The 12,731-nt window shown below is 35.4% G+C and overlaps 1 protein-coding gene across 10 annotated transcripts in view; it reads left to right on the top strand.

Annotated features, from left to right (window-relative positions):
• LOC129133064 (leucine-rich repeat and immunoglobulin-like domain-containing nogo receptor-interacting protein 2) overlaps positions 1 to 12,731 on the top strand; it is a 484,996-nt gene that overhangs the window by 457,875 nt on the left and 14,390 nt on the right. Inside the window, exon 1 of one of the 10 annotated variants that reach the window (XM_077172069.1) lies at positions 12,103 to 12,611. The exons of the other annotated variants lie outside the window; for them this stretch is intronic. The gene's annotated coding sequence lies outside the window, so the exon portion shown is untranslated. Of the gene's footprint in view, positions 1 to 12,102; positions 12,612 to 12,731 lie in introns of those variants that run through there. 10 annotated transcript variants of the gene reach the window in all.

Genomic DNA, 12,731 nt, shown 5'->3' with positions numbered 1-12,731 from the left:
CTGACCATAGCCCTTGTTCAGGAGCAGCCTGAAAAGAAAATCTCATTTTCCATTTAATTGATATCACCGTTGTACCCATACATTCAAATAAACACTGATTTTATGATTATTCTTGAATTCTAAATAATTTTAGGAATATTTGTAATTGTGATAAGTAATAAAGCTTAAAACTGCTGTGAATTTTTTAAATTAAGTGAATTATAACTAACTGGCAAGGAGCTTAGAGAAAGTCATATATATTTCAGAACAAAGGGACATCATTAGCATCCATTCCTTTGTGGATATCCTTTCACGTCCAGATTCAAATGCATAATATTCATATTATTCATACCTCAGCATTCAAGGTAAATAAATGTCTCTCTTGTTTTTTCTTAGCCACTGTAGAGATTTTGCGTTTATATAGTGTCTGCTCAAAAATTACACAGATGTGCAAGATCTCTTCTGGAGGAGATGCTGGAAGATCTCACAGCTTCAATACTATCCTTTCTGCTCATGTACCCTCCTTTTGCAAACCCCTTCCTACACCCATGCACTAGTAATGCTGAAAATGTGCAGTGCTTTTGAGAATGAATTAATTCAGATCTCTTCAAGTTCCTCTCTTCTTTGATGTTTCTGGTTACTCTGTAGCTTAAGTTACTTTTCAGAGCTAGAAACTAACAGAAAGGATGAAAAATCACATACAGCCTACATAAAGAGGTGCATCAATGCTTTCTGTAGTATAATTATTTCACACACCACCTACAGTAGTTTTTGAATAAGTGATTTTGAGTTGACAGGGTGAATGCCTTCAATTTTAAAATCCCAAATGATATGGTCTCATCTGGGTTTCCTACAATTGTCTTTGATATTAATGAGCTTTTAATTAGGAATAAAATGGAGACATCATTATGGATATTCATGCAGGCTCAAGTTTTTTTTAATTAAGGCCATCTGAAAGTGCTCTGGCAGTAGAAAACTATTCTAGCATTAATTTTATTTAGGACAAGGACAAGTACATTAGTATTGTAGAGTATTAATACAGATGGTATGAAGAGTGCTCTCCTTTAAGGACATCTAAGTATATATGCATTTTTGTGAGTCCTAATATGCATGAAATGGTTGAAAATTATTAATTTAAACTGTTTCTAGATAGAATATTAGAATATTATTGTTTTAATGAACTATAACAGTTTAGAAAATGTTTTGAGGAAAAAAATCACTTGAAAAAAATTCTCTGGGAAAAAAGTTTTCAACAAATGATAAAATAATTTCAAGAGAAAAAGGCTTTTGTTTTTTTGTAGATTTGCACTGTACATCTATAGAGTCAGGCAGAAAATATAACCTAGATCACCATCTTTGAGCTGAAGTCTGTAGATCTAAACCAAGAAAAAAGTTCTGCAAATATGTTATGCATTGAGGTTTACTCCTCACCTTGATGAGAGAAGTACAGCAGTACTATAAAGAGCTGTTACAGATCTTCCAAGAGACTGTAAGTCTGCAGATGAGCTTGTCCTAGGTACTGGACAATGCAGCAGCCACAGTGCTTGCAGCTTTGCACCAACTCTTTGCAAGGCAAGGGTCTTCTGACTGGCATCAGCCTCTGGACATCACACATAGATCAGGACAACTGTAGGACACAGTACCATCCACTATTCCTGCAGTATGTCAGTTTCTTGAGGAAGCAGAAAGGTTACATAGACATAGACTGTGTTCTTATGAAAAAGTAAGAAAGAAAAAAAATGTTTACTAGCTTAAAAACTATACACAATTACCTTTGTAACTAGTGTTAGTACATTAGGGCAGCTCAGTGAATTCAATTTGGAAAGCTGTGCTTTCTAATCCCTTTATCTTGATAAACCAGGAAAAGAAATGTATTTGCTATATTGTTTTATTTGCTATATTGAAATATTAGTCGTCTTCTGCTAGTAATTAAAGAAAATGTTAACCAAATACATACTAGTAGCAGAGGCTCTGTCTTGTACAAAAATTGTTTTCATTAGATTTCATACTAACTGAATGAGGTGCAGTTTCTTGGGAAGTGACTTTTTTCTGAATAAATTTATGAATACCAAAAAAAAAAATACCGAGGTAACAGGTCTCCATTACCAAGATTTGGAAAGTTGTTTCTGACACCATAGCAAACAAATATGGGCACACATTTCAAGCAAATGAGCAACTGTAAATTCTCAGAAGAATAGGTTTCATTTGTGTTGAGTAATTTGTCTGTGAAGCATAGAAAAGTTAGCAAATTTCTGTCTGCATTGCTTGGAAGCTACCTACAGCACTGCTGTGACACTAAGAGCTCTGCAATGGGCCAGGCTCAAATCAAGGGCTGAATTATTACTGATCCAGCTGAAAAAAAATCTGACTACCAAATTTCATCTGCTTGGTGTCTTCCTCAATGTATCTCTTTCTGTTCCTTTTTTGCTGAACATAGAGGCTTAGTTCTTAGGTCAGCTGACACCAGTAAATATCTGGAGTAACATTCATGGAGTATGGGTATGAATAAAGCAGAGAATAATGGTTGCATCTTGTCCACCTGCAAACATGTCAGGTCTCATTTCCAAATGTCCTACCTTAATCCATCTGCAGGCTGATATTGAGTCTAAGTATATTTTAAGAATGCCTTTAGCAAACAGGGAATCTCCAAGGCAGTTTGCTATTCTCTTCTTCTCTCAATTGTATAAATTATAATCAACTTTATTTTAATTCAAAGTGCAGTAGTTTTGTGCAGCTGTCCCAAAGGTATCTTCCTTATCTGAGCTATTAAGTGATTTCAGTTAGGTCTATCATGAAATTTCTTCACACATGCCCAGTTACTGTTGACCAATGTGTTGACATATATCTCTTCTTTCCTTTGTGCCACCTCAAATGCTGACCACAATTTTCTGCTAAGATAGCCACTCTGAATCCAAAGCCATAATATGAACTGAGGGCCTTCTGGCAAGGACTAAGAATTGTACTCATTTCCTTTTGCTTATTTATAATGTTCCAAATAAAATGCTGCAGCACTTGTACTGTCCTTCCAGACTTTCCCTACTCCCACAGTCAAAAAGAGCAGCAGCAGATAGGTCAGCAGCTTGCTGCAAGGTTGTGCTGTGAAGGCCTTGTGCGTGATAGAATGAAGATAGTCCCCAGAGAAAATACACCTTGCTTTGTCTGATAGGGTTTCAGTGAAAGATACAAATATAACTGCGGCTAACAGGCTTATCAAGGTGTGAGAAAATAACACAGGATGGGTTTCATTTTTTTCTTGTGTTAGCCAGATAAGTTGTACTGAAATAATTTGTTGCAGCTTTGCTATACTTTTGAGATTCTTATCTTAGTACAAAAGAAAATATATTGGTTTCAATTTTTTCAGCTTTCCCATTTAATTCAATTTTAAGCCATTTTCAAACAACTTATACTCTATCCACTTCTAGGTAAGACAGATGAATGTTACCCTTTAAAATGCATTTGCTTTTTTCAGAAGTATTTAACAAAAAATGTTTCTTAAAAATACAGGTGTAAGTATTCAGACCCTTTCGGCTAAAGATCCTTTGAAATGTGTTATGAAGAAACAGCCCTTGTAGTGCTAATTAAATCTTCTCTTATCTTTCCCGGGCACATTCTCTGTACAATTTAGCCTCTGCATACCATGATTTGTCACCAGGCCCTGTGTTGCTGCCATAAAAAATAAAAATAAAAATAAAAATAAAAATAAAAATAAAAATAAAAATAAAAATAAAAATAAAAATAAAATTTAAAAAAAATTTGAAAAAATACCCTGCAGGGACCCATGTCAGTGGATTAAATAGTTTGAAACCCTTTCTGATGACAGTAATCACAGGACTGTGGCAAACACTAGAATTAACTCTACCAGGCCTATACTCTCTGAAGTACTTTTGGTTTCACTTTTGTCCTGCGCAAACATAGAGCTGCTAGGGAAAAAGTTCTCAGCTGCTAATGGCACATTAATCTGTTTGCCTCTCTTAATAGGAAATAAGGTCATTGTCACCTAGTGTTCATGTGTGGGCAAGATAGCAAATAAGAATATTTGCCCTTAAAGCTAACAAAAATGAAATCATGCCAACAGGTAGAAGCTTGCAAAACATATTGTTAAAGTTACGAATGAGAGCCTCTGTTTACAAAAGGTGGAAGTCAGCACATTACTGGGATAGCAGAACTCTCTGGACTTAAATGTTCACGGATTTGAAGGAAACATCCATCTATAACAGGTTATATCAAGAATGTTTCTTATTATGACCTAGATATAGTGCAGATTGTATCTTCCTAATTGGACTACTGAAGTGAAATTCAAATATGTTTGAATGTACTACCCCTCAAAATTCTTCTACCAATCCAGATTTAAAAAGCAGCTTTCTTTCTTTTCAGTAGCTTTCCGTTACTGACATCTTCACTCATTAAAGATGAGAAGTAGCTGGATGTTAGAATTAAAACTTCAGAGGAAATTCTATCCCTGTTTTTCTACATATGAGATATTGTGCAGGCTGCAGTGGTGTCATCTGTTCTGTTATGCTCAGACACTTTTAGAAGAAAGACTGTCTTTTTCATGAGGAAGATAAACTTTTAATGCACAGTTGTTGAAAAAACTTCCTAAACTTTAATCAATGCAGTTAGCCTTCCTACTGTTTTAGTTTTCAATTAATTTATTCAGACTTCATTAGCTACAACAGATATGGAAAGTGAGCATAGTATTTAACTCTTTCACATTATCCCACCTGTGTCCTGTTTGAGGTAGCAAAGAATTTTAAGATTCACCTGCCTAGACACACTAGAAACATATGATCTACTTTGAAGTAATGAATCCTAACTTGCAAGAGATTTTTAATCTTTTCCCAAATCTTTACATATTTGGTCTGCTGCATTCTCCAAGAGTTACAACTTTAGCTCTTTGCTGTCATATGATTTATCCTCCTGTACTACAATAACTTCATGTTTCAACCACACCTTCCAAATACTATCACCCTGTGATAAGTTGTTCTCAGTATTTGGAACACTAAAATCTTGCAAGAATCATCAGACAGTGCAATGGAATTTTGCTTTGCAACACTTAAGACAAATCAACTTCATAAAAATGTGGGCTCATGCACTGTTTTTGAAGTCACATATAACTCAGGGGGGCTACCATGCATAGATACTAAACACCAGGTCTAGGGATGGAGTATAGCTGCAACAAGAGGGTGGTCTTTCAACACTAAGGACCCCTAACAAAACACAGTAGAAATTACTTAGGAGCTGTACTGTTTTCAGAGGTACAAGTTCCCTTTCTCTATTATTGCATTATCATATCAACACATTTATTGTCATGGTGATTATGTTGTTCTGGTCTTTGCCACTGAACAATTATCTCTTAGTGACATCACCTTTTACTACTGAAATAGGAATACAATTTAATAGAACTAAGTGAACTTTGCAAAAGAAATTTTGTTTAACTCTACCTTTCAAAAATCTGCTTCTGCATTCAGAAGGAATAGATAGTAGAAGAGATCTGTTATTCACAGATGTTAATTCTTTAATTTATTCAACTAAGAATTCTTTGTCAGAATGTGTTTCTATGCAATATTTTCAATTTTTATAAGGTAGGTAATTGTGTGGGTATGAAAGTAATGCTATCCTCCCTGAATGATTGATTTATATCATTAACTTGCACCAAAAAAGTCTGAATTTTATTTTACATCCAAGCATCTTATATCCCTTTGCATAATTATTCCTATCAGCTTTTCATAAATCTCTTCCCCTCCAACTCAGCAACAAGGTCAGTTGAAATGTCAGTGGAAGTGTTTATAACTCTTGCAAACATTTCCACTTTCTTTTCCTGTTACTTATGCATGAAATTGTCTGCATTGTCTCCTGTGAGACAATCCTTAAGATTTATTATTATTTTTCCTTCAGATTTCTTCCTGAGGTTCACTTTCTCTGTGAAAATTGAAATAAATTTTTAAATTAATCTTAAAAACATTGGTTTAAATACAGACGGTGTAGTGATGGCTTCATTTCTTTGCTTAATTTGGAGAATGTGGACTTCAAAGACTTGTACAGAAAATTTGTATAATTACATCAATTTGTCACCGTGATTTTCTTACCTTCTGAGTTTTGGATGCTTCTTTCACTTTGATTCAGACAAAAATATAAGTATTTGGGGTGAAAACTATACCCACTTGTTTAGTTTTAAAACATCTGATACAATATTTTAAGCAATCTTAATATAATTCTAGTGGGTAAGCTTATGAAGAATGTTGCTGTAGTTGCCTTTTTTGCTTTTGTTTCCTAGTTCTGTATTATGACTTTTTCAATGACCTGAATCTCAATATTTTCTTCTGAAAACAAATGCTACTTGAGTGTAATTTCTGAGTTGATGGTAGTCCATGAAGTTTTTGCTGATGACTTAGTAGATGAGAGCAATCCTAGTACTGCAGTATAATTGAATCAAATCTTTGCTTCCAATTCAATGAATTGTGAGACTAGTGGTTGTTGTAACTGCTGCTGTTATTCAAGGATTCTTAAATCTATTTATTATTGGAATCCAGATAGCTACTTAATGTTTTAGTTTATTTAAATGCTGAAATGTTTAAGAGATCAATAAAGGAAGGGTGAACCAAATCTCTGCATAAGAACAAAGGCTTGATCAAAGACACAGGGAAAGTAGAAACCTATATTCCTTCAAACCATTTGTGAGATGCTCTACTTTAAAGAAAAAACATCCTTTTTAGAGTATCTAGGCAGTCTTGACTTAGACTATGATTGAAATCGGGAACAATACACTAAGCTTAGACAAATTTCAGGCATGAGACACAATGAGGCAAAGCCTTTGCTTTTACAAACTAGGTCTTACATTGAAAGAACATATGATGGCAATGTCTAAATTACACAGTCAGGTCAGAAAATTACACAAGCAGGATTTCATTCATTCTAGTGGCATTGTGTCCCACAGTAAGAACATTTCTAAATGTCCCATATTTTCATGTGTATTTTGGCTGTCCCTAAAACCATCTCAGTTTGTTTTTCATCTTCCCTTCAACTCCTGGGCAACACTTCCCACCACTGGCACCTTGGGTACAGTCCACCAAGAAAGGTTACTTACCCTTCCTGTCCTTACCTGGTCTGGTGCAGCAGCAAAGGAGAGTTCAAGAAAGCCAGGCCAGCTGCTCTTCCAACATAAATTTAACAGGTACTTGAGAGATAAAGCTGTGAATAGAAAATTTCCCAAACCACACTGAGCTGGGCAAAATTTTCCACCACAGAAGTTCAGTAGTTTTAGCTGCATATATTCAGTATCTGTCTGCTCAGCACATGAGCAAAGGTGTTTTGTGGCAAAGTTTTGAACAATGGCTTTGGCTGACTTCTTGCTGAAGTGTGAAAGATGATGACAGCCATGCAAAGACAGAACATTTATACTCCTCAGTATCTGCTCCCTGCTTTAAAATACAGCAATGCTAAAATTCGACATTCATAGGAGAAACAATCTTATATAGGCAGAACAATTTACTATCCCTAAACACAGTCTCAAAAAGTATCCATCTCGAAGGACTGTGCAAGAGTGGGACCCACGCTGGAGAAATTCATCAGAGACTATCTCCGGTGGAAATGACCCCATGCTGGAGCAGGGGAAGAGTATAAGGAGTGACAGAGGAAATGTGATGAACTGACCACAGCTCCCATTTCCCAAAACCCTGCACTGCCATACAGGAAAGGGAGAAAAGATGAAGTGAAGTTGAGCCCAGGAAAAAGGAAAAGGCTGGGGCAAGTGTTTTAAAATTTGAGGTTTTTTCTCACTATCTTACTCTGATTTAATTGGCAATAAATGAAACAAATTTCCTTTGGCTAAGTCTGTTATGCTTGCAATGGTAACTGATGAGTGTTCTCCCCCTGCTTTATTTCAATGTGTGAACCCTTTTTTATACTTTTTTCTGTTCTGTCCTGTTTAGGAGGACGGTGGTAGAACAGATTCAGTGGGCACCCAGTGTCCAGTCAGGGTCAACCCAGCAAACACTTTTCAAACAGGGAGTTCACTGTGTTCTCAGGATTGCCTGGTAGCATTTAAGTGAATAATAAGTACAAGTCTGTTTTGTCATGCAACATTTAATCCTAGAACATTTATTGAATACAGTATGTTTTTGTAAAAGGGCTTTTAGAATGTAAATTACTAAGTGACCATCAGGCAAAATTGTCATCTCTGATATGATCCACTGGGGTGGATTTTGTCTGAAAGGCTGAGAAAAGGGGTGGGAAAGGTGAGATCAAAACTACCAAGTCAGAGCATCAAGTGATGATAATGCAGCTAATGACAGAAGCAGATCTTGTGACTCTCACCTTTTGTGGCTAAAGCTATGTCCCATAAAATGCAGACGAGACACAGCATCAGATAGGACATGGAAAGGACCATGGTCAAGTGCAGTCTCGCTTTCAGTTCTAAAGGCTTCACAATTAGTCTGAGGGAGAAGTGAAAAAATATGTAATACATGCATGATTTGGCACATTCCTATATATATTTAGAATTGCACTGCATTCTAGGACATCATTGGATTTTTTTTTGTTTTTTTTTTAATTATAGTTTTTCAATTTAAAAGCTACAGGGCACTGTACATTCTTGTAAAGCACTTTTGGGAAGATTCAAAGCTTCAGAACTTTTTAAAAACTGATTTGCATTTCAAAGTAGTAGTGGCTGTTTTGGGTGAGATCACACAGAAGTATTAACTAATAACTTTAATAAGCTTTCATAATTGCATAGCTGAACCTTGAATAGGGTCCTCTTTTAAAAAAGAGTATCAGCCAACAGTAACTTGACTCTTGACTTTGGACTTAAAGAACAGAGCCAAAGACAAAAAGAAGGTAATTAGTTTATTTTTATTTTTTTAATAAAAACTCCTTCATATAATTCATTTCCCAGAGTCTATCAAAGCATGACAAATACCCCAGAAAGGACAGGAAAAAAATTTTATATGTTGTCATCCACATTCAAACAAAGAAAAACTCTTAGTTCATAATAATTTATGTTTTTTGAATTTTCATCTAACAAGCTATAATTTTAGAGGATTATTGTGTAGTGAAAGGCATGGTACAATCAGAGATCAGTAAGACTATACTTCTAGCTTGCCTTTACCTGTGTGTGTGTGTGTGTACATACTTGCATTCATACACCTTACTGCCCTGTATGTACCACAATGAAGAGAGGGAAGCAAAAAATGACAATGCCACAGATGTTTAGAGGGAATACCTACACTGGCAAAGATAAAGTATGTAGTGCTGGTTGTTTAAGCAGGAAAGAAAGTCATCATGTTCAACACTGACACTAACAATTCAACCCTGTGCCAGTGAAGTCACCAATTAATTAACATCCCACAAGTCTAAAGAAATGCAGAAAATAATTTTTCGTTTCAAGAAATCATCTTGAAGTGAAAAATATCTTTTAATGGCATAATTTCTTTCTTTTTAAAGTAGAATTTTTATTAATGGATGTATAAACAATAAATAATTGTGATCACACTGATATGGAAGGTACTTTACAGATGAAACTGTATATCCTTTCAAAATGTACATAGACTGGAGGCACAAGGTAGGCCTAGCTAGTGATGTTATTGGACATGTCCTGAAAATACAACTTTATATTCACTTAATTCAAATGGGGCCATGTGCAATAGATCATCAAATTCACTCTAGGCTTCTCCCAGAATTTACCTTGTCCCACGTGTTTTACTTGCTAGACCTTTTAACCCTAGCTGGAGATAAGGTTACATTTTTTGCATAATGAAGATGAAGTCATTTTTCCATAAAGCAGTTCAAAGTGAAGGATATAGTCACAGATTTGGTTAGCAGAAAGAATGATAGTATCATCTGGCTCAATGTAAATTGTAATAATAATAAATTTAATCTATACTTTCTTCTAACCTGTACTTATTGATCCACCTAATCTTTTTTTTTCTGACTTGATATTTAATACAAATATCAAGTCAAATAATTTATTATTTGTCCTTATTGAAATGTATCCACTCCAGTTTATATCTCAGTCCTGAATCTTGCTTCCCTTCAAGTGCATACACACACATGTATCCACCCTTACAGATAAATATATATCTATCTCATTATCTTTCCACATACCTTTGCAGAAGACTACTGTTAATTTTTGAATTGCTTTTTCTATATTCCAGCCATAGTCAAAAAAGCCTTTTATCATCTTTTATACTGTCTACCTTCTACTTAGTACTCCTCAGAAGTTTTAGTTACCAGGTGGATTGGATAGCTGCAAAAAGTGTTTCATATTTTCACTATCTAAACCAAACACTCCAGGATGCTCATCTTCCACTGAACCTGTTTACTTTGTGCTTCATACATTATTAGATGGACACAGTAGGAAATGAAATCCCTGTGTGGTAGAAGTATCACTATGAAAGCACTAACTTCACAGACTGAGCTCTGAAAGTAATGATCGGAGCACCCAGAAGCCTCTCTGATCTAAATTCATTGAAAACACCTAACTCAGAATTCCTGTTGGTTTCCAGTTTTAAGCTAGTGCCTAATGAAGTCAAGTTTATCTCTGAAAACCTTTGTCACAGCTGGAGATAACTAGCAATAGTTACTTGCAAGACTACAATTTAAGGGGGAAACTGAATCTCAGTAGGTTGTCCTTCTAGAACAAAGTGGAAATGTGCTTTTATAAGTAATATAATACAGAGTAATTTTCATCCAGTCTCCAGTCTATACATCAAAACCAGCATGCAGTGTGCCTCACATTAATAGTCTCTGCATAGAAGTGTAAAAATGGAAATACAAAGCCACATCAGTCAAGAGTGAAATTCTTCCACAGAGTTGTTGTGGGAGGAGTAATATGCACATCATTCATGTCTGGTCAGACAAAGAGCAAAATTTATATGAAGTTCCAAGATAGATGCTTTTCACTCAGTTTAGTTTGTAACAGTCACAGCACAACAGCTGTTTATTTCTCAGTCCAGTTACAACAGTCCAAGTGCGTACAATCCAAACCTCAGAGTTCCTGTTTAGAAATTTTTTAGATACAATAAGATCAATAGATCCAAATATCTGCTCTTTTTCTTGTATCTTGAATCTCCACTGTTCTGATCTTCCACAGTCTGAGTGCAACTCTTCTCCATCAGGAAGGATTATTGGGCGAGTTATCACATTCCAAGTTGTGTACCATCGGAGTGCAATGTTGCTGTAGCAGAGTTACTGGTGGGACTTTCTTTTTCATCAGTCTGTGATTTACACAGGACTATTTTGATGTGCTTCAAAGAGCTTATTTGCTCAAATAGCTGTCTGATTGCCTCATCAATTTAGCTATACCATATTTGTTTAAATGCATTTATCCTCTATGTATGGGAGGATTTCTTTTATGTTACAATCCATGTGACAACACATAGACAAAAAAAATTTGATTCAAATGCAATTTACAAATTTCTTACACAGTATCCAGATGATCCTCAAAGCCCAAAGAGGCAGATAAGTTGGTGGATTCTTAGCTATTGGGTAATTTTGTCATTGTACCTTGGAGCAGATGGGCCTAATCATCTGTGCAGGTCCAAGAGGTAGTTGCTGGTGGGAGTTATTTAAGTATTTTTACAAGTACAATTAAAATGAAGCCCAAATTAAACAATACAGAAAAGTCATCACAAGCCTGAGGCCCATTATAAGGCTTATTAATATTTTGAAGCCTGTATCCCAGCACTATACCTTAGCCTCATCAAGTTGGCTGTACCATAGGAGTTAAGGCACTTCCATGGTCCTTGCTTGCAGTTTGCTTTACTCTGAACATCTCAAACACACCTTCCTTTGATGAACACCTATATCCTTTTCTTCTTCTTCTTTTGAAATGGGTTTGAAATTGTTTGTCTTCATTTAGTAGCTTCTAAGTAGACTTAAAAAAAGTCTTTTGCCTTTGGTGACTAAACCAGAAAAGTGCATTGCTTGGACAAGGGTAGCTACTCTAGTAGAAGGTATCTTGCCTTCTTCTATCCTCATTTTTAACCTGAAGGTAGGAATGAATAAATCCTTTACAAACTGTGATTTTCATTAAATCTGTGGTGCTTCTTTGGACACTGTGCTGCTTAAATACAGACAGCTCATCTTACCTTGTTTTTGTCTTCCTGAAACTAGTTTATATGTCTTGGAAGCACAAAGATGTATTCTACAAACCCTTCTTGGATCTTGGGTTCTAAACAGTCACAAAAAATATCTCTGTGCAGTAAAAAGCAAAGAATCAATTTGACCTATTATAAATTCTAATCAGAGATGCACCAGTTCTTCCTTCTTCATCTGAGCCATTGCATATGTGTATGCATGAACAAGCTTCATCTCTTTATAACTGTAATATATGCAAAAAATGATAAGAGGAATCTTTTCATTGTCAAAGACCTCCTTTTCTTGATTATAATACATCATTAACATTTGCCTTAAAACACTAATGGGAGGCAAAAGCTTGGTTTCATATCACCTCACAGAAATCCAATGCTGTAAATTTATCGCAAATGCTATAAGCCCTTTTTGCATACTGAATGGTATTTATCTCTGGGTTAATTATAGAACTGTCTTGAGGAAACTTACTGAGATTGAGAAAAGACTGAAAAGTCTTCTACTGTTTGCAGTAGGAAAAGCTGTTTTGTCTTCATCAACATCTGGAGGTAAATGCTGGATACACAAATCCTTTGACTAACCCCATGATACTGAAGTAAAATCTGCTTTATGTAGGTCATGACATTCACAATAGGTTTTATTGATTTGCTCAATATGAAAACACATGC

The sequence above is a fragment of the Agelaius phoeniceus genome, chromosome Z (genome assembly GCF_051311805.1).
Source record: "Agelaius phoeniceus isolate bAgePho1 chromosome Z, bAgePho1.hap1, whole genome shotgun sequence".
Lineage (NCBI taxonomy): Eukaryota > Metazoa > Chordata > Aves > Passeriformes > Icteridae > Agelaius > Agelaius phoeniceus.
This window is presented reverse-complemented; position numbering and strand designations above follow the sequence as displayed.